The following is a 26,538-nucleotide window of genomic DNA, read 5'->3' as shown; positions in this document are numbered from 1 at the left end:
AGTGTTATGCAAACAGTGCATTGCATAAAAGAAAATTGCATATCTCACTATCAACCAGCAAGCCATCGAAGAGCGCTATGAAGAAGTGAGAAATGAAAAATCGTTTATGCTCAGTTCGATCGCAACATCGAGTAGGGTTGGTTGCTGCTGGTATGTCTGTGTGATCAAACACCGTTAATGGTGCACTTCTTGTGGGCCGTGCGCGTCAGACATAGTTTTTTTTCTATTTTACCGACAAGTGACCTTTGCCTTTGATTAACGATGCTTATTATTAGGTAGAGTACTTTTTATGATACGTTTTTGCGATAAGCTTTCAATGAGGTTTTTCCGTAAAGCAAACAGAGCAATTATCGTTAAACCATGTTGTGTGGAATTCGCAATAAAGCCGTCCATTATTTTAGTTTATTTTCCTTCCTAATAAACAAATGAAGGCAAACCTACAAATGGAATGATCCACAATTCTATTTGCTTCGCGCAAATGAGCGTTATGTTTTGTTCACGATAGTTGAACTTCCATACACAAAACGACAAGCGGCATTTTATTCTGAAAGACTAGTTCGTAGCTTCTTTTAAAAGCACATAATTCAAAATTTCCATCAACTACAATACTCTAAACATAAATCTGGTACTATCGAAGGAATGGAACTAGCGACTTGTTCAATTTTGGAAGGATATTTTGAACAAGAAAACAAAATTTATGCAGTTTAGGAATAAAATTGAATCAATGAAACAGTCTACATTGAACACTTTTCAACTTTAAAATCCTTTTTAAGGAACGGGTAGGGTCTAATACATTTGAAAAATCATTTATATTTTCTTTGTTAGATTTTATAGACAATAAACTTGAAACGCGTTTTGAAAGTCCGTGTCCATCGTCGTTCGAAAACTACAGAACCATTTTTTTCAACATTTTGCACACTCTATACAAAGAAAGAAATAATGAATTTTACAGGTGACATAACTCTTCAAACGATACAATTCATAACTACTTAACTTCTCAAATGACACAATATTACATTGGTACAGATATTTACTGGCTCCGAGTGTAATTTGCACTCGGCTAGCAAGTGAGACTGTATGAATTTATATGTACGATTTACCAGTCAAGCAGATATGTGCATCTGTGGCTCAGACGACTAACTGGTGTGCTTTGTGATCTAATGTTTTTCGGTTCAAGTCGCGTTGTTGATGTCGATTTTTTTGATTTTTATTCCTTTCGTTTTGAAGCCATGCAATTTTCAAATCATACAATTTTACATGCTCTTGAATATAAATTTGTGTGAATTTTTCGAACTGTGTACGACCCCTACGTTTTCCTTTTCCTTTTTTTGTTACTGTGGGGAGGTTTTACAGCTGCAAAATGGCGAATTTTTTTCGTGAAAAAATCGTAGTTTTGACTTTAAACAACCATCAAAAATTTAAAAAAAAAATCCGAAATGTTGGGGTCTAGAAAAACTTCTACTATAACTATGCTGCTTCGAATTGTAGACTTTTGATAAGTCTGCGCTGAGATACAGCGGACACCGCAAACCATGATTTCTAAGAAACTCCTTCACCGGTTTATTTCTCAATATTTTTCCACGTAGAAATTACGGAATATTGTTCGAATGACGCTGTATTATGCAAAACATTTGAATTCATTTTGTTGAACGATAGCTCTAAAAAAATTCGCAAACATAGTGTGTTTCTTTTCAAGCGCTAGACGCTACTCCAGCTTAAGGATATGCCAATTAGAAAATACTGCTTTTCATCAGTGTTATGGGAAGGTGAACTAATTTTAGAGTACAGGGTCCGCCATCTAACTTTTTTTTTTTTAACTAGCGGTTATTTCGACATTGGTAACCTTAATGTCACTTGACAGAAACTTAGTTTTATCCTTCCGCTGAACGAAAATGGTTGTGTTTACGCTTGAGGAACGCGTGACAATAGTTTTACTTTGAAAATCATGGTAATGTTGCGGAATGTGTTTGCCAAAAAATCATCTACTCGGATGAGGCACATTTTCATCTCGGCGGGTATGTTAATAAGCAAAATTGTCGCATCTGAGGGACGGAAAACCCTCACGTTATCATGGAGAAGCCGATGCATCCTCAGAGAGTGACTGTTTGGTGCGGATTTTGGTCTGGCGGCATCATGGCGATTTTTCTTCGAAAATGAGACAGGAGCCGCCGCCACGGTCAATGGTTCTAACAAGACGGCGCTTCGTGCCACACAACCAACGCTACAATCGATCTTTGCGCACAGTCTTCGGAGATCGAATTATTAGTCGAAATTCGGATGTAGTTTGACCGCCTCGATCTTTGGGGGGCTGTCAAAGATAAGTGTTATGTGGACAAGCCAGAGACAATTCAAGCCTTGAAGGACAACATTCGTGCAGCCATAGATGAAATAAAGCTGCATACAAACGAAAATATACTAAAAAACTGGACCGACCGTATGGCGTACTGCAAGGCCAACCAAGGCAGCCATTTGAATGAAATTATATTCCACAATAAACCGGAAGGATTGTACTTTAATATGAAAATATGAGTTTTGAAATCGGATGAACCGTTTGTGTTTCATTGCATGTTTAAAAAAAAGTTACATGGCGAACCCTGTATAACAACCAGATGAGAAACTCTGTGTTTTTATTTAAATCCGATGTTATGTTGGTCATATTGATTGCATTTATTTCATTTTGAAAAATCTGTTTTATTCCACCTAGTAGTGTAATGATACTTTATTATATTCTTTTCATTGACTCTCGAATAAGTTCGTTTTGCAAAAAAAAAAACAGCAAAATAAAACTGCTTTGAGCTAAATTTGTAGAGATTTGGACGTTTTTTAGTAAAGTACTTTAAAAAACGAAGTGAAATTTGTAACACATTTCACCGTGTAATCACGGAACCGGAATTTGACATCGAATGAACGCCAATAGCAGATTATAAGATCCTGCATTTCAGCCAAAGTTAGTGATGATCCTTCCAACTATCTCTTAACAAGTGCAGATAGTTAGAAGGAACATCCGTTTCGATGTTTTTGACCACTATATCCGATTCTTCCGGAACCGGTAGCAGTCGGTTCATTTGGCTGACAAAAAACAAAACCTACAACCTACAATTTTGAGCCAAGTTAAAAAAAATACGTTTTTTCCATTGTTGCTCTAAATGACGGCTTGAAGTTTTGAACACACTTTACTCTGTAATTCCGGAACCGTAGGTCGGATCCGAAAAAAAAATTAACTGCAACCTTTGGGACCATAAAATTTTTCATTTGAGCTTAAGTATGTGAAAATTGGTTGTGCCATCTTCGAGAAAATGTAGTAGGTTCCTTTTCGAGAGTTTTTAACACTATTTCCGGTACTTCTAGAAACGGGAACTGAAATGCGAAATACCTGAAATCAATTTTTTGGCAATCAACTAATTAGAGCTGCACAACTTAAGAGTGATTCAGCTAGTTGAAAGCTCGTTATTTCAGTGTCATGTATTCAAACATGCTCCTGAGATTTATTTGTTTAAACACATCAGCCGGGAGTTCTAGATGAAGTTCAATAGCGTTTTATGGGATCGTAAGACCTTTCTTCTGAGCCTAAGATTATGGGAATAGGTCGACTGTTTTCTTATAAAATCAGGATTTTATTTCCATTTGATGTACATTTTACACCGTTACTCCTGAACCACAAGTCAGATGCAAGTAAAATTCAATAGCATGCTATAGGGACTATAGCGCGTATTAGCTGAATCTGACCTTGTTTGAATAGTTTAAGTGGTCTTCGATGAAAACGAGTGCATAGAGGAAGATGGTGTAAAACGCACCCCCGAGGCATAATGCACCTTCTGCTTTTCTCAAAAGTTACCAATTTTTTTCACTGAAATTTTAATGAAACTGAAAGTCCGCCATAACAACAGATTACTATAAAATTTTAGTAGCGATGGTTCAATCATATCTGAAAAAATTATAAAAAACAATTATGTCTCTGTTATAAGTAATTTTTGATGTTCATTCCATAGTAATTTTCTAGGGTGAGGAAGACGATTTTAATTATGTAACCAGTGAACTTCTTAGCCAATCATTCGGGTTTCTAAAATTAGTTTCAATACAGACGATGTATTTGCAATTTTATAGAAAAATCGTCAAAATTATCGTCTCATATTTTTTAGGGCAAGATGGCCCGTATTGTTTGAGGCAAAATGCTCAAGTAGTCGCTTACAAAAATTATCCATAAGTTATCAATTTAATGAATAATAGTGAACAATCTTCCACCTGGCAAATATTTCGTCAAGGAAAAGTCCAAAGCTTTCTTGATTTTGATGGATGTTTACCCGTTGTTTAAGATCATCCTGCCTCTATGTTCAGATAATAGTACTTCGCGTAATTTAAATTGTATATTTTTCATGTTTTCCACAATCGGGCGTCATGGCCCGCATTTATTTCAATAGAAATTTTTTAAGGGTTTTGGAAAATAAGATATTCCATGTATTTTTCAATGCATTCAGCGAGTAATTGTTAGTAATTTTGAGAAATAATGATTACGGAAGATAGTCATGCATGAAACTCTTCCGTGTTATTCTCTATAGTTAAGATATAGCAACATTTCCTTAGGGGGTGCGTTTTACCCCATCTACCCCTATTTGTTTCAGTTCTATGTTCATTTTAATTCGTTACTCCTGAACCGGGAGGTCGAGCTGCACTCCTAGAAAATGTCGTGTAAATTTACGTCTTCCAAGACCGACACATACGAGCGTCAAAAATGACTCATTTTTACAGTATATCTAACACATATTCAATGCATTCTGACATATTTTTAAGTCTTGAATCATGTAAATTTACTCGTCTGCTGTAAAAGTAGTGTATGTTCGACACATATGTAAATCATTCTTGTAAAATTCAGTCATTTTACGAATTACGTTCTTATGACTTGAGTCATATGTGAATTTACGTAACCGGTAAATTTAATTATTTTTTGCTGTGTGGAAAAAATTTAACAGGAGACTATAGGACCACGAGACCGTTGTACTTAAGTATATGTTCGTTTTACCTTTTTAATAAAGATAGACTCGAACAGCCGGGTGTGATATATCATTCGACTCAATTCGTTGAAATCAACAAATGTGTGTGTATGTGAATAGCAAAAAAAAATTACATGATATTCTTGGAAATGACTGAACCGATTTTCACAAAGTTAGATTCACTTTTTTCGCAATCGATTTCCATTCCGAAACTACTGGCTGATATGCGCAAAAAAAATAATATGCACCAGTTTTCTCAAACTTAGATTCGAATGAAAGGTCTTACGGCCTCAAAGAACACTCTCGAAATTTATCCGGGTACAACTTCCAACTCCGAAATTACATGGTGATAAATAGAATAATCAACTTATGTGTAAAAACTAATGAAATCATTTGAAATAAAAAAATATAATAATAAAATTATTCTTTTGAGCAGATCACTTCAATTTATGAAAATATGATTATTTCGGGTTCAATGGAAACCAAGTTCCTGGGTTCTGAAGAACCGAAAAAGTAGTCAAAAATCTAAAATGGAACTTTTATCGTTATGTTTGGACAGATTTTCACAAACGCGAATTCAAACGAAGAGTTCCATGGTCTTATAATCTGCTATTGAATTTTATCTGGACGCAACTTCCGGTTTCCGAGTTACACGGTAATGAGTGTTTAAAATTTCAAACCATCATTTAAAGTGATGTACAAATTATTTTTAAATGTGATTCAAAACTATTTCAATCTGTAGATGACTGAACTTCTAATCTGGTTTTACCCCATAACGAGTTCGTTTTTACCCCGCGGTTCCAGAACTATTGGATTTTGGGGACTTCGGCGTAACTTGGTACGAAAACTAATGCATATTTTACCAAATCACAAATTAGGAATTGTAGCTGAAGGTTGAATCTACAAATCGGTAGAGATAACTTGGTTGAAAACCTAGTTGTAATGGGCGCCTTTTCAATTTACAAAAAGTGTCCTATTTAGACCCGGTCTCACTATATTATGAAAACTCTTTTCTTTAGATATTTCAGTCAATTATAAAATAGATAATTTCAAACAAAAGACTTTGTAACCAAACATTTTTTCAAGTAATTATGTACATATTTCTATATGTATGTAAATTTATAAACATGTTCTGAACCCCTCTCGAAACATTTTTCTGGGAACACGCCTTTAAAAAAATGCCAGAGTGTGAAATTTTCAAATGCCTTTCTTGCCCTTTTAAAAATTATTTCATTTTTCAACATATTAGGTATGAATATGTACTTAATTTTGATTATACCCAAACCAAAAGAAGAATATGGCATCGCCGTTTCTTTTTTAGTTTTCTTATATAGGCATCCGTTACCATTCTTTTCTATTATCATATTGTTAACTAAAACCAAATGGCTTCTTGGTGCAGTTACGGGTGATTCACGTATTACTCATCATTGCGTATGTCAGTAGTACCGAGTTGTTCGATTGATATTTACAGGTTGCCTTTACCAGACTCCGACGTATTGGACGAAACCAAATTATTTAATCATTTATATTTTTTTCAAAGCTTTCCTACGCCTACCAGTGTTGTTTTGCATTACAGCAGCTACAACTACCATCAGCTGCCGTAATAGTGCAACAGTGCGCAACTTATAACCCAAACCAGCTGCGGCGAAGAACCATTTCGCAAAAGCCGGTTTTTCTCTGTGTCAGATATGGACGCGATATTAAACTGCACTGGCACGTACTTCTTGATTGAGATGCATCGAATGGACCGCAGCACTGTCTTCATGTAAAATCGAAAAAAAAGTTAATCTTGCTTCGATCACCCAACCTACATTTCGCATGTCCTTACTTGTGTATTGTTGTTGGATTTGTGCGACTGTTGGTGAAAGGATTAGTGACCTCACAAATGAGGGGTTAGTCTTGTTGTCTACTGTTTTGAAATAACGTTGCACTTGATCGTTTGAGACTTGAGGATTATAGTTGCTCAACCAGTTCTTTACACTTCAAGTGAAATATCTGAGCAATTCCAGATATAAGTAGCAAGTCTTCAGACTTGACATCGGGCTGTTGTACCAATAGTTATCTCTGTAAAGCCTATAGCCGCCATATTGTTTTACCGGTTACCTGATTTGCAATCAACAAATTATGTTAAAATCGGATGCTTCGACTCTAAGGAGCAATGTCGCAGAAAAATAGTTCGAAAATTGCTCTATACTGCTATATACAATATTAGCAACGCGAAAACTAGAAGCAAATACACCTATTTTCATCTAATCCATAAACACAATCTATGGAACAGAGACAGCAGATCTCTTTTTAAAATAGAACTCAGTAATATATTGATTCAATCGAAAAAAATTCAATACACGCTTATGTTACTAATTCGTGGACGATTCCTTGTTGAAAAATCATCGAATACAATGAAATAAAATATCTGAAATATCTATTTTTTGAAGGCATTTTCATAGTAAGTGTAAACCGACCTTTAATATATATACAGGCATGTTCGAAAAGGGAGGGCCTTTCACTTACGATCGATAGTTATGGACGAGTGGACGAATACATGTCCATGACCAATAGAGGAGTGGTAGGTCCTGTATGCAAACTGATAAAATTGCCACTAATAATACTGTTGTTGTACCGTTTAATTCTACTATGTCACTGCGAAAAAAAGGTTTTGAACCGAGGCCATGTTTCATATCTCATTCGACGTAGTTTGGCGAGTACGCAAAATGTCTGCATGTGTGTATTTGTGAATGTATATATGTTTGAGTATGTGTGTAATCTTTTTGTTCACTCTGTTTTCTCAGAGATGGTTGAATCAATTTTACAAACCGTAGTGCCACACAAAGTTTTTGATTTTTTTTCAAATCCAACTTTCGGTAATAATAGGGCCATTAGCAAAAATTTCGATTTCAAAACTACTTAGTCGCTTTCATCAAAGATGACGAGTCCGATTTTTACAAACTTAGGTTCAAATGAACGTTGTTATGCTCCCATGCTAAAATCCTGAATTTCATCCGGACCCAACTTCCGGATCCGCAACTATAGGTTGGACAGATTAACATTTTATACCATCGCTCAAAGCGACGAAGCAAAAGATGCAAAAAAATATCTAAACTGGGTTCAAAGCTATTTCCATCCCTAGTCATTGTCAATAGAAGACCGACCAAACCGATTCCGGCTGTCTTGCTTCCCGGTTTCCGATTCCAGAAGCTGATCATATACTCCACATTTTTCGGAGATGGCTTTTTGTTTTCATTCAAGAAGCAAAGAAAATTATTTCGAAGAATGGTGTCATTGCACCACTAGGTGAGTTAAAACAGGTTTTTTCCATCTTTGACGCACTACTGCCTACGTGACAATTTCACGGATATGTGGGTGTGCAAAAAATATGCATTTGATTTTTTCGGAGTTGACCGTGCCGATTTTAACACTAGATTAGATTCAAATGAAAGGTTTTACAATCCCATAGAATGCTACTGAATATTATCTGAATACGACTTCCGGTTCCGGAGTCACCAACTTCCTCGGTTGTCATTGGAAAAGTTTTGAGAACAATTTAGAAGAATTTTCCCCTATTTTTGCATCACATTTCAAACACTCATCACACTGCAATTCCGGAACCTGAAGCCAGATTCGAACAAAATTCAGGAATTTTGTGAAGTTTTCGTAAGATTTTTCATTCGAATCTAAGTTCGCAAAGATCGATTAAGCCATATTGGAGAAAAGTAAGTGTTTTTCGTTTTGCAGGTTCCACTAGTTTCGGTACTCAGTTCGTGTTCAGCGTTTGCTGTGTTCGGTTGGTTTTTTAAAATAGCTCCGCGTCTCTTGGAGTATTTTTTTTTGCTTAGCCTACGCCTCCCGGACATACTTGTTGGTCGGACTTCGCCACCTCGTCTTTATTTTAAAAAGATCGGGTTTCGTCTGTCGCGAGTGTACTCGCGTCTCGTCTCCCAATCCACTGATTTTCTTATTCAAGAACTGTGTACTGTGATACTACTTAAACAAAACCATACATCAAAAACCCGCCGCTGGTGTTGCATCACCCGGTGGGTATCCAGATACCGAACGCGGTTGTCAAGGAAACTTTGAGCGTTGTTTACTTCTCCATAACAAACAGTTTTAGACAACGATTTATTCAGAGTGAACTCACTTATTCACCTGGATTTCAACTTTTCAACGATGTCATCAACTCATCTACCACCTGGAGGTGGCCTACCGCCCTGTCCCAGCCAGTCTTTACCATTGTATCTAAATTCTGGAGATGTAATTGACTCGCAAACGCTGCTGTTGCATGCTATCAATGATACTGATGGAAACACTCGTTCCTTACCTAACAATCCCTTCATCATCTTAAATACCTTCAGACAGAATCTCGGAACGGATCCCACCAAAGTAATAACAGCATCGAAAGAAGCACGTGGTACTCGGTACGTTCTGCGCACAACATCAAGAAAAGTGTACCATGCCCTTTGCAATATAAAACAACTTAGTGATGGAACACCAATCGAGATAATACCGCACCCAACACTCAACAAGGTGCAAGGTGTTATCTACGATCTTGACACAATAAATATTTCGACAGACATCCTTCTTAGAGAACTTACGGAACAAAACGTCGTTGAAGTTCGCAGAATTACAAAAATTATAAATGGCGCTATTACTAATACTCCTCTGCTGGTGCTTTCTTTTTCGGGTTCTTACTTACCAGAAACAATATACTTAGGGCTTGTTCGTATATCTGTTCGCAAGTATTACCCAGTACCCATGCAATGCTTTAAATGTGGAAAATTTGGACATGGTATAAAAACTTGCACGCAACAGGAGGTTTGTCTCAACTGTGGTGTCAGTCATGAAACATCTCGTGAAATACCGTGTCAATCTCCTAGTAAATGCATAAACTGTGGAGAGAATCATCCTGCTAGATTCAAGAAATGTTCGGTTTATATTAAAGAGGAAGCGATTATCAAAACCAAGGTTGAGAAAAACATCTCTTTTGGCGAAGCAAGAGCATTGGTAAATAAAGAGCACAGTAGAGTTCCATACGCTGAAATCTTAAAAACAAGAATAACTCAAGGAACGGACGATCGAGACAGAACCATCGATATTCTTCGCGAGGAAATAATTGTTCTTCGAAAACAAAAGCAGATAACCGATACCAAAACAATCGATTGTAAAAATGCAGAAATACAAAAACTAAACATTGAATTAGCGGAAGCAAAGAAACGCAATGAAGAAATTTTGGAAGAAATGGCAGCCCTTCGTAAAGCATTCATTGAATTTACTAACAATCATTCTCCAAGCCATAGTACAGCTCTAACTAATCCTACAAAAACACCAAAACAGAATCCCCTCACGAAAATCTTACCCCCCAAATTACTGGATTCTACTTACGCTGACCGTCGACGTAATAAAGCCTCGGAACGAAGAAGAGATGCTAAATCTCGCAGTCCTCTTCAAAGTAATACTAATTTCGATAGTGCCGGCTCTAGTTCGTTTGTAAATGTTAATTCTGTTATACACACCGATCAAATGAACGACTTCTTTCTGAGCGACGATCAGATTCCTATGCACAAATAAACTCAACATCAAGTAAACAAAGTAGTAGTCCGAAAATTGACGTTTGCAGCAAAAATATTATTCAGTAATAATAAACATCAACCTCAAGAATAGCCATAACAGCCCATTCCTTGCGTCGCCCCTGTCCTGGGTTGTGCCGGAATCATCCGATGATCCTCAGGCGGCAGCCGACGCAAGGAGCCCGGGCTTTTCCCGGGTAAGTTTATTAAATACTATCGAAATACAAGATCCATTTGCTGCCGCTAATTCACCCACAGGACACTCAAATTTTTCTGATATGACAAACGAAACTATTCCACATTCGACATCCCAACAAATCTTCAATGACTCCTCATTGACTTACTTACCGATCTTGGAGAAAATTGAAACCAGTGTCAAGACTCGTTTCAATAATCGTAACCATAATATTGGATATAGAAGCAGCACTTCCAGCTCCATCATTGATTGCAGCTTGAGCCCTTTCCTTGCGCCGCCCCCATCCTGGGTTGTTCCGGAGTCATCCGATGATCCTCAGGTGGCAGCCGGTGCAGGGAGCCCGGGCATCTCCCGGGTAAGTTCACAACATTCTAACGACTTACAAGAACCATTTGCTGCATTCGGTTTTTCCTCAGGCCGCTCTACTGTTCCGATGTATGAAAATAAACCGTTATTCCAACCCTTCGAGATTAATACTCCTCCAGTTCTCTCACATGTTCCGGAGACCTTTGATGAAAACATAGTCTCGGAAGCAGAATTCAACGCCAACAAACCTTTCAATCCTTCATCTCAGATACTAACGAACCCCCTATCAGTCCCTCTACCAGTTTCGGAGGGATCAGAGGCTGATGAGGAGACCTTCATACGAAATCAACTACCAGATAGCAGATGCACTCTAGCGCTACAGTGGAATACAAATGGAATTCGAAATAATCTTGCTGATGTACAGTTGTTGATCAACCAGTGGAATCCTATATGTTTAGCACTACAAGAGACTCACATAAAACAAGATATTAACCTTAGCCCATGGCTTGGATCCAATTACTCCTGGGAAGCAGCCCAAGGGAACAATTTATATCAAACAGTCGGAATTGGCATCCGTACTGATATCCCTTCATCAACGGTGAACTTGGACACAAGATTGATTGCTGTAGCTAGAATGATCCATCTACCAATAACACTAACTATAGTCTCTATTTATATACCAAACGATGTAAGAAACGTTGGAATTGAGTTACAACGAATCATTAACCAGATCAAAGGTCCATTCCTTCTACTCGGAGATTTTAACGCCCATCACCACATGTGGGGATCAAAAAAAGATAACTGCCGTGGGAAAGAAATTGCTAAACTTATAGAAGACAATGACGCTATTGTCCTTAATGGTGGAAATACGACCTTCATGCGGAGTACCACGAAATCAGTTCTAGATCTATCCATTATATCGAATACCATAGCAAGTTACTGCGGATGGACGGTGCTCAATGACATTTGTAATAGTGACCATCACCCTATTGTTCTACACTACAATTGGTCTCCTCAAACCACATCCCGCCGTTCTCGTTGGCTGTATCAACAAGCCGATTGGAACAGTTATCAAGAAAAAATAGCCATTGCGATCGAATACGGAACTGTTTACAGCCCGGAAAGTTTATGCAAAATTATCAACGAAACAGCCAAACAGTGTGTACCAAGAACATCAGGTGTTCCTCCAAAACATGCCGTTCACTGGTGGTGCCCTGAAGTGGCAGCTGCCGTAAAATCTAGACGGAAAGCACTTCGATTACTCCAAAAAACCGCAATCGATGACCCCCGTAAGGAAGAGAGAGCGACTAATTTCCGCAATGCTCGTAACCGTACTCGCAAGATTATTGCCAATGCAAAAATGAATAGCTGGAACGCTTTTCTCGATGGAATTACTCCCAATTCCTCTACCGCTGAGATCTGGCAGAAGGTAAACGCACTTAATGGAAAAAGAAGACATTGCGGATTCACCCTTGAGATAGACGGTATCCACACAAATGATCCATACACAATTGCCAACGAAATGGGCAAATATTTCGCTTCGCTGTCTGAAGATTCGGCACTACATCCGACTTTCGTTCAGCATAAAAGGACAGCAGACAGTACCCCTACGATGTTTCCACCTGACTCTGAACAAATCTTCAATAAACCCCTCACAGGGATAGAGTTTAACTTCGCTCTTTCAACCGCCCACGGTAAGTCAGCAGGTATTGATGGAATTGGCTATCCCTTGTTAGACCACTTGCCTCCAGAAGGTAAAAAGGCGCTATTAGATTGCTTGAATGGTGTGTGGGAAAATGGTAAACTACCTATCAGCTGGAAGACTGCACTCGTTATTCCAATTCCTAAGAAATGTGAAGGAACAAGACAGGCTGGAGACTTTCGCCCAATTTCACTTCTGCCCTGTATCAGTAAAACAATGGAGAGAATCATTAATAGAAGATTAATGGCTTTTCTTGAGGAAAATAGGTTACTTGATCAACGTCAATTTGCTTTCCGTCAAGGTATGGGAACCGGTATTCATTTAGGATCATTTGGAGAGATTTTACACCAAGCCTTAGATGATAATTTACACGTCGATCTAGCCATACTAGATCTAGCTAAAGCTTATAATACAGTGTGGCGAGAAGGTGTGCTGCGGCAATTACAGCAGTGGGGAATAACTGGAAATTTGGGAAAATTCATACAGGATTACCTTCATGATCGACGTTTTAAGGTTGGAATAGGCGGCTGCCAATCTGAAACTTTCCAGGAAGTAAACGGCGTTCCACAAGGATCAGTTTTAGCAGTTACACTGTTCTTAGTCGCAATGAACTCTCTATTTGCTGTATTGCCTAAAGGAATTTTCATATTTGTGTATGCAGACGATATCATCATAGTTGTTACTGGGAAAAGTGTCAAACGGATCAGACGTAGATTACAAGCATCAGTCAACGCCATTAGTACTTGGGCACAATCTTCAGGATTTAATATATCTGCCTCCAAGTGTTGCATTTCACACTGCTGCAATTCCAATCATCGAGCCGAAGGAAATCCCGTTAAGTTAGATGATATAAATATTCCTTTTCGTCGTCAACCAAAAATTCTCGGAGTAACTATCGACAGAAAGTTATCGTTTCTACCTCACTTCCAAAATATCAGGAAGGACTGTGAAGGCCGTCTACGGCTCATACGGACTATCAGTAGCCGTCACCCCAAATGGAACCGTCAAACTGCGTTAGGGGTAAGCAGATCTTTGATCAACAGCCGAATATTTTATGGAAGTGAATTAACATGTCAAAACTGGAGCGGTATGATATCCATACTCGCACCTTTATATAACCGATCAGTACGTCTTGCGTCGAACCTACTACCGAGTACACCAGCTAGTGCTGCCTGCGTTGAAGCTGGAATTCTGCCTTTTCAATGGTTGGTGGCATTCATGTTATTCAAAAGTTCAATAAGTTTCCTGGAAAAAACTTCAGGCGGCGAATGTTTTCTATCCCGATTGGCGAACGAAATATACCACCGCTACACCGGTTCAAACATGCCTCCCCTAGCACGCCTACACTCTGTCCGCAAACGTGAGTGGCACAAGGGAGCTCCTAACGTCGACCTGTGTCTTTCTAAATCAACGAGAGCTGGTTCATCATCTAGTATTGCTAGATCTAACTACCTACAACTGATTATGTATCACTACCCTTACCACATGCAAATCTTCACCGATGGGTCCCGTGCTAACAATCGAGTTGGAGTAGGAATCAGCGGAATCGAAAATGGAATTGCATTAAAGATGCCCTCTCTCTGCTCAATATTTACTGCGGAAGCTGCAGCAATATTATACGCCGTTACTAAGAAGCCATCAAATCAACCAACACTGATTCTATCCGACTCCCTATCCGTTCTCACCGCTCTTAATACTGGAAAATCTCGTCATCCATTTATCCAGGCCATCGAAAACCAGTGTGATAATGATACTACTCTCTGTTGGATCCCCGGACACAGCGGGATTAGTGGTAATGAAGATGCCGATCGTTTAGCCAATTTGGGTCGGATTTCTCATAGTACCCTATATAAGAAAATTCCCTCTGTAGATCTAGTCCGCCATCTTTCATCAAGAATTAACGACCACTTCACGCATACATGGAGGAACCAAATAGGCCCACACAAAAAATAAAAGGATCCCTTGCGAAATGGACTGATCGTGACAAACGTGTAGAACAGCGCGTACTATCTCGCTTGCGCACCGGACATACACGAGTATCGCACTCTCACCTTTTTTCAAAATCTCCGCCATTATACTGTTCAACATGCAAAGTCAGGTACACGGTTGAACACCTTCTTATCGATTGCATCGAACTTCAAGATTTACGTCAATACTACCAACTTCCGTCATCCATCAGGGACGTACTGTCCAACGATCCAGTTGCAAAGAATACTCTATTCAGTTTTCTTAAAGACGCCAACAAGTTTCACGAAATTTAATATCGACCGTTTCCTTTGCTTCAAGTCCACGGCTCAACTGACGGGGATATTTTCCACGTCCTATTGTCAACAAGTACTGCTACAAGAATCACCAGCTCAGTAACATCAAAATCTAATGGGAATTTCATAAATCATAAATAATTGAAGATCGACCAATATGAAATGTAATTTCAATTACCCCCCGGTGAATGACCGATAGGTTAAAACCGGGCTAAAATAAACAACTAACTAACTAGTTTCGGTACTTTCGGAACCAAATTCCGGGTACCGATATATCTGATGTGAGTTCATGTGGTCTTTTTTATATTTAAAAGATATATTTTTTTTTCAGGCCTATTTGCGCACAAGTTTTACGTGGCCGAATTAGCCGATTTTTTAAATAAAGAATTTTTTGAAGTGGATCTCGTTGTCACTCTTTTTCTTGGAGGAGAAGAGCTTCCATTTTCCTCCAGAGAGGGTTGAGGGGCACTTTGTTCGTGGTTCGTCTCGTCCTCCATTGCCGCATCGGTGGTTTTGTTGTAGATTTCCGTCTTCTTTTCGTTTTCCTTGTTGTTCGCAGTCTTGAGCTCGTTGCTAGTTGCTGTAGGAGCGCATTGTTGTACATTGGTTGCAGTTGTTGGTTGGTTTGATGGTGAAACAGGAGTACTACGCTCACTAGTTTTCGTTGTTGAACGGTTGACCTTGTCTTTGGTTGAAGATGTTCTTTTCACAGTTTCAGTGCAAGGTTTACCGTAGTGTGCAGGTTGTTCACAAAACTGACATGTAACAAGCTGATTTTCATAGGTAATCAGCGTTTTACACGGATGTGTCCCACCTTGACCACAAATGATGTATGATGGAATTGCCTTACGTAGTTGCATACGTACCACTCGCACGCCTTTCCGGATGCCGGGGAAAAAATTCCGCCATACTTCTCTTTCGATGGAAAGAACTTCACCGTACTGCGACATGATTTCCCGAACGCACTGATCGCTGGTCTGCGGGGAAGGTCATGCACGCGTACATGTAAGGCATTGTCCACCATGTGCACAGGAATTTTGTATTTCATGTTGTCACACTCAACGCTGTGCACCTCTTGTTAACCGAAGCGAATGCAATTGCATCGCTTTCACGTTTAAACATAATGTACACACAGTTAGACGCCTTGTTGAATTGAATCTCAGTTACATTATTAGCGTCTAGATGCATTCGTTCTTTAAGTAAGATTTCAATTTCATTTGCTGTTGGTCTAACTTTGCAACGCTTGAAATCTATACAAATTGATTTTGGTCTTGTTGGCCAAGTTTCAGGCTTTGTTAAATCGTATTTGACCATTCCGTACACTCTATTGTTCACTGCACTGTATTGTCTTTGTTTCTTTTGCTTCGACCGCAAACGATTTTCGACTGTGTTGGCTGAGATGCGAGCACGAACTGAGTTTATGTGGTCGTTAACTTACCAAACATGCAAACTTGAAAAATTTATTTACTATTTTTGAGAAATTAGCTCATCGTTACAAATTCTTCTATAACAAAACATTTTTGAATTTGCAGTTTTTTCGCCACCCGAAAACCATATGAAATTCAAAAATTTTCTCTGGGCTTCCATTTGAGCCTAAGATTATTGGATTCGATTAAGCGATTCCAGACAAAAACGTGAGTGTATATGTTGTGCAATTTTTTCTACATTTTTCATTATAATCTATAAGAGAATATATACATATATACGCAAAAACATTCAGTGTATTCAACGAACTGACTTAAATGGTATATGACATTCGGCCCGGCTTGTTAGTTGGTGGTCAAAAGATTTAATGTCGGATATATCGCATCTCAGTTCTTGTTTCTGGAAGAACACCGGTGTAAGTAGCATATTGTAGTAAAAAACTATACCATTTACACGATCATACTTAGGGACTTTGAATTTAGGGGAGACCGGGGCGAAAATGGAAACTTTTGGTCTTGCGCAAAAAATGGCGCTTAAAATAATATTTTCATTCGGAATATTATATACTGTTCGAAAGGTATAAGCTACAAAACGCATCTTATACGGGTGCAATCTGGCTTATGCGGGGGCAATCTGGGTAGGGCTAACATAACCAGTCACATCTTGACGCAAGGAACAATCACACATGACCAAATATAGTTTGCAAATGATTTATTTGCCTTATTGATATCTTAAAACTGTCTTTGAGTTAAGACCACGATTTAAGTGAATAAAAACGTTGGCTCATGTTCTGGTTCACTGTCTGGCTCAGAGAAACAATTTACGCATATTAAAATGCTGTAATTTGAGTGCACCATCCGAGTGAACTATGTCGGAAGTCATTCGATGGTTCGGAATTTTCACTTGCCCTTCGAGCTACCGATGCCAGATGTGCTTTAGAAACGTACACACGTCGTCGGTAACATCAGAAATTTGAGATCATCGATTATGCCCAAGATTTGGATGTCTTTGGAGTATATTGTTCTAAAAACAACCTTATTGTTTATTCAATGAAAAAAGTTAACAATAAGTAAATAAATAACAAAAATTCAAAGTTGGGCTTAATGTTTTTTTTTCTTTTTTCTAAATCCTTAGGTGTTAGAGCCAATCCTGACAAAGTTTCAGAGTGGGAAGATTAATACTTTCGGAGCAATGAAGTTTTCAAACACGACTCGCACACGGAACGTACCGCAGCGCGGCTCGCTCACACTTGTGCAGTTTTTCATCCCTTAACATTCCGACTACGAACCCTCAAAAACAGTCGGAACGGTATTTTCAAATGGCTGTATCTTCGTTGGTACTGAACCGATTTGGATAGTTTAAATATGAATGGTATGAATGGATTTTTTGGTCTATTTAAATGAATGTAGACTGAAAATGTCGGAGCTAGTACTATAAAATGAACTATGCATTGCAACAATTGTTGAGAAACTTAACATCTATTGCGATAACCTACGCTTTTTGTATTATAACTCATTCATATAGACACTAGTAATGAGCTATCATATTTTTATTCCAATATCGACTTCGAAGGTATCGAATATTTTAACAAAGTTATATGTAATTCAGTCAATTTCTGATTTTTATTATTGGGGCTACCACGTTTGGCATAAAGTCGTTTGGCATAATACCGTTTGGCATAACGCCGTTTGGCATAATGGTTATTTGGCATAATGGTTATTTGGCATAATGGTCATTTGGCATAATGGTCATTTGGCATAACAGTCATTTGGCATAACAGATGAACATGCTGCTTAATAAAAATTGTTCTAATTTAGTGCAATTTTGAAAGGTCTAATGCGGCTACGCCGCATCGTTTTTAATGACCTGGTGTCCGACCTCGCTGCCGCTCGTTCGGACTTAACTGAGGGATAGCTCCTAGCTTTGTGTAATCCGGGCAAACGCCCGCAACTAGACAGAGGTGATTTCTGCGGGGGCGCTGCCCCCCCGCAGTGGCTGGCGCTTCCGACGGCGGGTCGCCGGCGCACTCGCGGCCTTCGGCCGTCTCGACCTGAATCATCTATGACGAACAGAATATTGTGCTGGCACTAAGTGAGTTGCTTATATAAAAAGGTTTCACATATTTCGTTCGAGTTTTGCTTGCACAACATCAATCGATCGAAACACATACGAAAATTTTCATTAGATTAAAATATTGCAAATCCCATTATTATTATGCCAAATGGCATTATGCTAAATGACCATTATGCCAAAAGACCATTATGCCAAATAACTGTTATGCCAAATAACCATTATGCCAAACAGCGTTATGCCAAACGGTATTATGCCAAATGACCTTATGCCAAACGGGCCGCCCCCTTTATTATTAAATTTGTTAATTTTTTTTTCAATGACCTATTTCTTCTGACTAATTTCATGTCTTGGACGAAATTTGGTATCTTTTTTAGATTAGGCTGTTGAAAAAAGCCTCTTTTTTGTGGACGCGGAACTTAAAAAAAAACAATTTCTCGAACATTTCACGTATCATTTTGAAATACAAAAATACGTGTCGAATATTTTTGAGTTCTTTACCGAAAAAAAATAGTTGGATGAAAAAAAAATTGGTGGCTGACTTTGTGTGGAGTGCCCCATATATAGTATGAATGAATTTAATGCAATAAATCCAATTGCAGCCGAAATTTCTTAATTTTTATATTTGGAAGAACACGATAAAATTATCAAGTCTCTTGACACAAATTAACTCTAAAAACAAGAATATAAAAAGGTGAGCCCATTTACGTCATTGACAAAATTGTTCCTAAAAAGTCCGAGTCTTGGTAATTCGATCTCTCGATAACTCGTACGCGCACTTCAAGTAAAAAGTAATTTGGGTACTACATTCCGATCTAAAGCACGACCTTCTGTTTCAACAAGTGTCGTAGCCAATTAGAGTACATGATAATTTCTGCAATCATGCTGACACTCACATCTCCCACTCTCAGCACTCTCACGCCGACAGAATCTGTTTGTCAAGATAGTTCCCAACGATAGTGGTATAAGTGCATAGTGGTAAACACTAATTATCTCCAAGAAAGTGAAAACCTTGAGTTGCGTGTGTTCAGTAAGCCACCTTCATGAAAAATAAAAATATAAAACTGTCGTCGTTTGTCATCGAATTAAATGTCACCGCTCACCTCAATAGGCCACGAATGCAGTATATCGTGCAAACAAAATTTCAGCTGTACTCCGGCCAGTTTGGGTTCACCTTCTTCGGAACCATTACCACAAATCGAGCGCACTGACATAATAGCCCATCAAATGTTTGAACTGTGGAGCTCCGACACACAGGAAGGCAGGATGAACCGTCCATAGTAATGAGAAAACAACGAAATTACTTTCGTTCGATTCAACTGCAACGGAGAAAACAAACTGGGCCACTAATTGTGTAATGTGCGTACGTCGCGGAAAGCGAAAAAAAATCACTGTGGAGAACGGCAAACGTAGCCGACAAGACTGTACGTGACTTTGGTCGGACAGGTGAGATGCTTCTGGCTGCAATTCAGTGAATCAGCCGATTCAGCCTGATTACTCTCTATGGGATGTTTTATCTGTGAAACCTATCGGCATGTAATCTAAAAAAAAATTTTTTTAAACAGCCTGTCCTTATAAGATAACTTTTCATCTATGAAAAATTTTTAATTTCACTTAAAATGAATAATTAAAATCTTCTTTCGGTCACAAGTTAGTGAGTTGGCAAAAAAGTTATGATGATTTTTTTTTCGTAAAATAAATAAAATCATTAGATAACGTTTGTAGCTTTGATATTAATTCGAAAAACTAAGACGCTAGGTAAGAAAAATGTGTGCGATATTTACAGTGATGATTCAATTAGTGAACGTAGGTGTCAGTATTGGTTCAATTAATTTCGTTGCATCACGCACTGGTCTTTGTCAGCTAAATCTATTGAATGAAGAATACCGTCGGTATACGGCCCATTTTCAAAGCAAATTCTGACGATGAAAAATTGATTACTCACAATAAATTGTAGCAAAAACGTTCGTGAATTACTCCACGGCTGGATGGATGGCTGGATTTACAAAGGTTTTTCCATTTTGAGCTGATCTTGCATCTTCAGATTCGATCAATATTCCACTACAGTAAATATTGTGAACACCTTATCTTATCAGGCCTACAAATCAAATAAAATCTCCGCTTTGTCGTAGAAATAATGCCTAGAAAATTATATGTAGCACATATTCCCGAGTTCATTGAACGGCGAAACCTTTGATTCAGATGATGTTGCCATAAACCACTTGGTTCAGTTTCTCGTATCTCGACCGACACATGTCTGAAATTCTGATTAATAGGGTTACCTTCTAAGAGAATAAGCGATTTAATATTCAAAGCCGAAGCCGTTAGATCTAGGAAGATCAATATCGATAATCAAAAATGACACCACTATCACAAAGCACAATTATCGAATTACATTGCAGCTGTGGAAGAATGGCATTTTTGAAACACACATTAAAAAACTTTTTTTTTTCTTTAGAATAAATTATCCGAGTTCAATAACTCTTCAATTTGTGGTTAAGGCATGATTCATATTCCGATCAACCGCTAATTGAATACTTCTCACAGTGTATCTTCATGTATGTCACTTGCACGCAATGAAATATTTCAAAGGGGAATTAAATTTAAAGCCTAAATACAGGCTACAAGTAATACTTGAACATTATATGCATCTTGAAATAGCGCTCGACAAATAGGAAAAGGCATACTACTCGAAGCTGATAATTAGTAGCTGAGACAAGCAGCGTAAGGGAAACAAGGGTCAATGTTAAAAATCATAGCGGCTTAGCTTAATCCTTCCATGTTCAACGAGTACTTTAGTAGTTAAACGGTTAAACTACTTTTTATACAAACGGTCTCGTAACTGAAAGTCGTTTGAAACCGTGGGTGGAAGTTTGATCGTAAGAATTTGATTTATTTCAGTCGAATTAAATTGATTCTACCATCGGCAATGACATTTTGTAGTGCAATGCGTCAATGTTCAATGAAAAAACGACTATTTCCATCTTTAAAATGAATTGAGAACTAAGCTGATCAATAATCAAATTGTAATATATTACAAACATTTTATAAAACTAATTGCGTCTTATAAAACTCATAAAACTAATTAAACAGTTAAACTTATTTTTAATATTCCTGGAGTATTAGTTCATTGCATAGGGCGCTGGTATTCTAAACTTATTTTGATGCATTGCTCAAACCCCGAATTGGAAGGATTCTTGGATTCGATAGAATCGATGGCAAAGTATTTTGATGCTTATCACAGGGATTTCCCCCACAAAAAATGTAACACCAAGAATTTACTAGGTTTTTTCATAATATTTTATTAATTCGTTACTAAAGCATTACTGATGCAACGATGTACTGTGAACTAATTGGATCAATCTTGAGGTCAGTACATCGTCAGTACAGTACATGTACATCGACCGTAAATCTATTAAAAAAAAAATACTGAATAAAATATGTTCCCCTACAACGTTCTTGAATTTTATCTGGGTCCGGCTGTCGGTTGCGGAATTCCAGGGTTATTTATGACAAAAAAGAAATTAACATCACTCACTTTTCACAATGAAGGCAAAACAGACTTCCAAAAAACTTAGATTCAATTAAAAGGTCTTAGGATCCTATTAAAAATTCCTTATTATTCCTTATATTCGTTTAAATTCGACCTCTAGTTCCAGAGGTGATTAATGTTTTAGTAATTTTTTCAGTAGTTAAACAGTATATTTTTTCACAAGTGACCCTGTGAAAAGAAGCGAATTCCTTTAAAATAAAATAAAATTGCTCTAGTTTGAGGATCCTCATAATTTATGATCGAATAAACTCAATTCAGTTATTTCGGTTCCCGGTTCCCGAAGTACCGAAAATAGTGGTCAAAATCTATTTAATGGAACACACTACGATTTCTCGAAGATGACTAAACCGAATTCCATTACCTTCAATTAAAATTCTTACAATCGCACAGGTGACTGTTAAGTTTAATCCGACTCCTACTTCCGGATGGGGAATTATAGGGTGACAAATATTTTAAATTTCAAGCCTTCATTTGATGCAACGATGCAAAAAGAGGATGCTGAAAAGTGTCTCTACTGTAAGGAGGGTCCGCTGACTGTCCCGCTTACAAACTGCGAGGAGATCGGATGAAGCGTTCCCTGAAGGAACACTCCAAGCGTTCCTTTATCGAGATGGTTAAGAGTGCCACCCCTCCTAAACAGGCAACGAATCCATATGCCTGCTTGTCAACTGACGAGAGCGATTCTGACGACCCTTTGGAAGGTCCATCTTCAGCGGTCCCTCATAGCTGTAGGAAAAGAATGAATAAATCTTCTCATAAGCTACCTAGTAAGGGTTCGAAGGTGTCTTCCGAAGGGCTTCGAAAAGTTACAGCTAACGGGAATCGGGAAAAATCACCGAAGCAAAAAGCTCCTGGTCTCGGAAAACTCAATTCCGAGATGGAATTCCCACCGCTTCTAGGGACTAAAAAATCCCCAAGCGTCCCTGAAAATCCACCAGAGAACCAACCAGGTGCTGGACTTATAAAGTTCTCTGATGTTGTGGACTGGATTTTTACAACTTTCAATATTTCAGACCCTCTTAGAAGCATTTTAATTGCTTTCATGCCAACAGTAAAAACATATTTGAAGCAGTTGACTGCAAATTGGCCCCTTCTTTCAGCAATTGTATCTTTCGATGGCTAAATCATCCACCGAGGTCACGGATCTAATCACTGTTTTACAGTGGAATTGCAGAAGTATTATCCCAAAAATAGATTCATTTAAATTTCTAGTAAATAATCTGAAATGTGACGCATTTGCATTGTGCGAAACTTGGCTAACTTCTGAAATACCCTTAAACTTTCACGATTTTAACATTATTCGTCTGGATCGAGAAGTTGTCGCATGTCATGTTACAATCAAAGGTAAGGACCTTTGCATTGCTTCCATCTACATTCCCCCAAGAGCCTCGGTTGGGCATCGGTGGCTCAGTGATATCGTAGAGCTCCTTCCTGCACCGACGTTGGTTTTAGGAGACTTTAACTCACACGGTACGGGATGGGGCTGTCTTCACGATGATAACAGATCAACTATGATCCATGATATCTGCGACAACTTCAATATGACAATCTTGAATACGGGAGAAATGACACGGATTCCTGCACCACCAGCAAGACCAAGTGCGCTGGATTTATCCCTTTTCTCGACATCGCTACGGTTGGATTGCACGTGGGAGGTAATTCCTGATCCCCACGGTAGCGATCATCTACCGATCGTAATATCAATCACCAGCTGCTCAAAACCATCGAAGACAATCAATGTTTCGTATGACCTCACACGAAATATTGATTGGAATAGCTATGCGACCTCGATATCTGAGAAACTTGAAAGAACTCAACAACTTCCTCCGGAGGAAGAGTACACGTTTTTGGCTGGCTTGATTCTCGACACCGCGACTCAAGCTCAGACGAAACGTGTACCCGGCGCGAAAACTAACATCCGTCCTCCCAACCCGTGGTGGGACAAAGAGTGCACAAATTTAAACGCGGAGAGAGCCTCCGCGTATAAAATATTCAGAAAAAATGGAACACCTGATAATTACCGGAATTACGCGGCGTTAGACGTTAAAACTAAGAACTTGATTAGAGCCAAGAAACGCGGTTACTGGCGTCGGTTTATAGACGGCTTAACGAAAGAAACATCTATGAGTACTCTTTGGAACACAGCCCGACGAATGCGCAATCATAACACCACGAATGAAAGCGAGGAATATTCCAACCGCTGGATATTCGATTTCGCTAAAAAAGTATGCCCAGACTCTGTTCCGGAACAGAAGATCACCCGCGCCGCGACACCAAAAACAAACGAAACACCGTTTTCGATGGTAGAGCTCTCACTTGCACTCTTGTCATGTAACAATAAAGCCCCGGGATTAGACAGAATAAAATTCAACTTGTTGAAAAATCTGCCAGACCCCGCCAAAAGGCGCTTGTTGAGTTTATTCAATAAGTTCCTTGAGGACAACATTGTTCCACATGACTGGAGACAAGTGAAAGTGATCGCCATTCAAAAACCAGGAAAATCAACCTCCGATCACAATTCGTATCGGCCGATTGCTATGCTTTCCTGTATCCGGAAATTGTTCGAAAAAATGATTCTCTTCCGTCTAGACAATTGGGTCGAAACTAATGGCTTACTTTCAGATACACAATTTGGTTTCCGCAGGGGTAAAGGAACGAACGATTGTCTTGCGTTGCTCTCAACAGAAATTCAAATGGCATTTGCTCGTAAAGAACAAATGGCGTCAGTTTTCCTAGACATTAAGGGGGCTTTTGACTCAGTTTCTATAAATATCTTATCTGAGAAGCTGCATCAGCATGGTCTTTCGCCAGTTTTGAACAACTTTTTACATAATCCTATGTCTGAGAAACACATGTATTTCGCGCATGGTGATTTGTCGACAATACGATTCAGTTACATGGGTCTTCCTCAGGGCTCATGCTTAAGCCCCCTTCTATACAATTTTTACGTAAACGACATCGATAAATGTATCAACACATCTTGCACGCTAAGACAACTTGCCGACGACAGCGTTGTGTCTATTATAGGACCCAAAGCTGGCGATCTGCAAGGGCCGTTACAAGATACTCTTGTCAACTTATACACATGGGCTCTTCAAATGGGTATCGAATTCTCTACGGAGAAAACTGAGCTGGTTGTATTTTCGAGAAAGCGAGAACCAGCACAATTACAGCTTCAACTAGGGGGTGAAAACATAGCTCAGGTCTTCACATTTAAATATCTCGGGGTCTGGTTCGACTCCAAAGGCACCTGGGGATGTCACATTAGGTATCTGAAAAGAAAATGCCAACAAAGAATCAACTTTCTTCGTACAATAACCGGGTCGTGGTGGGGTGCCCATCCAGGAGACCTGATCAGGCTGTACCAAACAACGATATTGTCCGTGATGGAATACGGATGCTTTTGCTTCCGATCCGCGGCGAACACTCATTTCATCATGCTGGAAAGAATTCAGTATCGTTGTTTGCGTATTGCCTTGGGTTGCATGCAATCGACTCATACGATGAGCCTCGAAGTGCTGGCGGGTGTTCTCCCATTGAAAAACCGGTTCTGGGATCTCTCATATCGTTTGCTCATTCGATGCGACATTTTGAATCCTCTGGTGATTGAAAATTTCGAAAGGTTAGTTGAGCTTAATTCTCAAACCCGTTTTATGTCCTTGTATTTTGATTACATGGCTCAGAATATTAATCCTTCTTCGTTTGTTTCCAACCGTGCTCATTTCTTGGATACTTCTGATTCTACTGTGTTTTTCGACACATCCATGAGAGAAGAAATTCGTGGAATTCCGGCTCACGTGCGCCCTCGAGTGGCCCCAAATATTTTTTATAATAAATTTAGAACAGTCAACTGTGAAAAGGTGTTTTACACTGACGGATCAAACATTAACAAGTCCACAGGCTTCGGCATCTTCAATCAAAACATCACCGCTTCTTACAAACTCAGTGATCCGGCTTCAGTTTACGTCGCAGAATTAGCTGCTATTCAGTATACCCTCGAGATCATTGAAACCTTGCCCAAAGACCATTACTTCATTGTCACGGACAGTCTAAGCTCAATAGAAGCTCTCCGGGCAATGAAGCCAGGAAAGTGTCCCCCATATTTCCTGGGGAAAATACGGGAACATTTGAGTACTTTATCTGAACGGTCTTATTTAATATCGTTAGTCTGGGTCCCTTCGCATTGTTCCATTCCGGGCAATGAAAAGGCAGACTCATTGGCTAAAGTGGGCGCATTAGAAGGTGATATTTATGAAAGACCAATCTGCTTCAATGAATTTTTCAGTATCTCTCGTCAGAAAACTCTCGAAAGTTGGCAAACTTCATGGAGCAATGACGAACTGGGACGATGGCTACACTCCATTATCCCTAAGGTATCGACGAAACCTTGGTTCAAGGGGATGAACGTGAGTCGTGATTTCATTCGCGTTATGTCACGACTCATGTCAAATCACTATACATTCAACGCACATCTCC

General features: G+C 38.9%; 1 protein-coding gene across 6 annotated transcripts in view; it reads left to right on the top strand.

Annotated features, from left to right (window-relative positions):
* Positions 1-26,538, top strand: part of LOC131427964 (flotillin-2) — a 475,383-nt gene that overhangs the window by 320,776 nt on the left and 128,069 nt on the right. The gene's annotated exons all lie outside the window — the stretch shown is intronic.

This window comes from Malaya genurostris, chromosome 2 (genome assembly GCF_030247185.1).
Source record: "Malaya genurostris strain Urasoe2022 chromosome 2, Malgen_1.1, whole genome shotgun sequence".
Classification (NCBI taxonomy): domain Eukaryota; kingdom Metazoa; phylum Arthropoda; class Insecta; order Diptera; family Culicidae; genus Malaya; species Malaya genurostris.
Note: the sequence above shows the minus strand (reverse complement) of the source record. Positions and strands in the feature narration are given on the sequence as shown.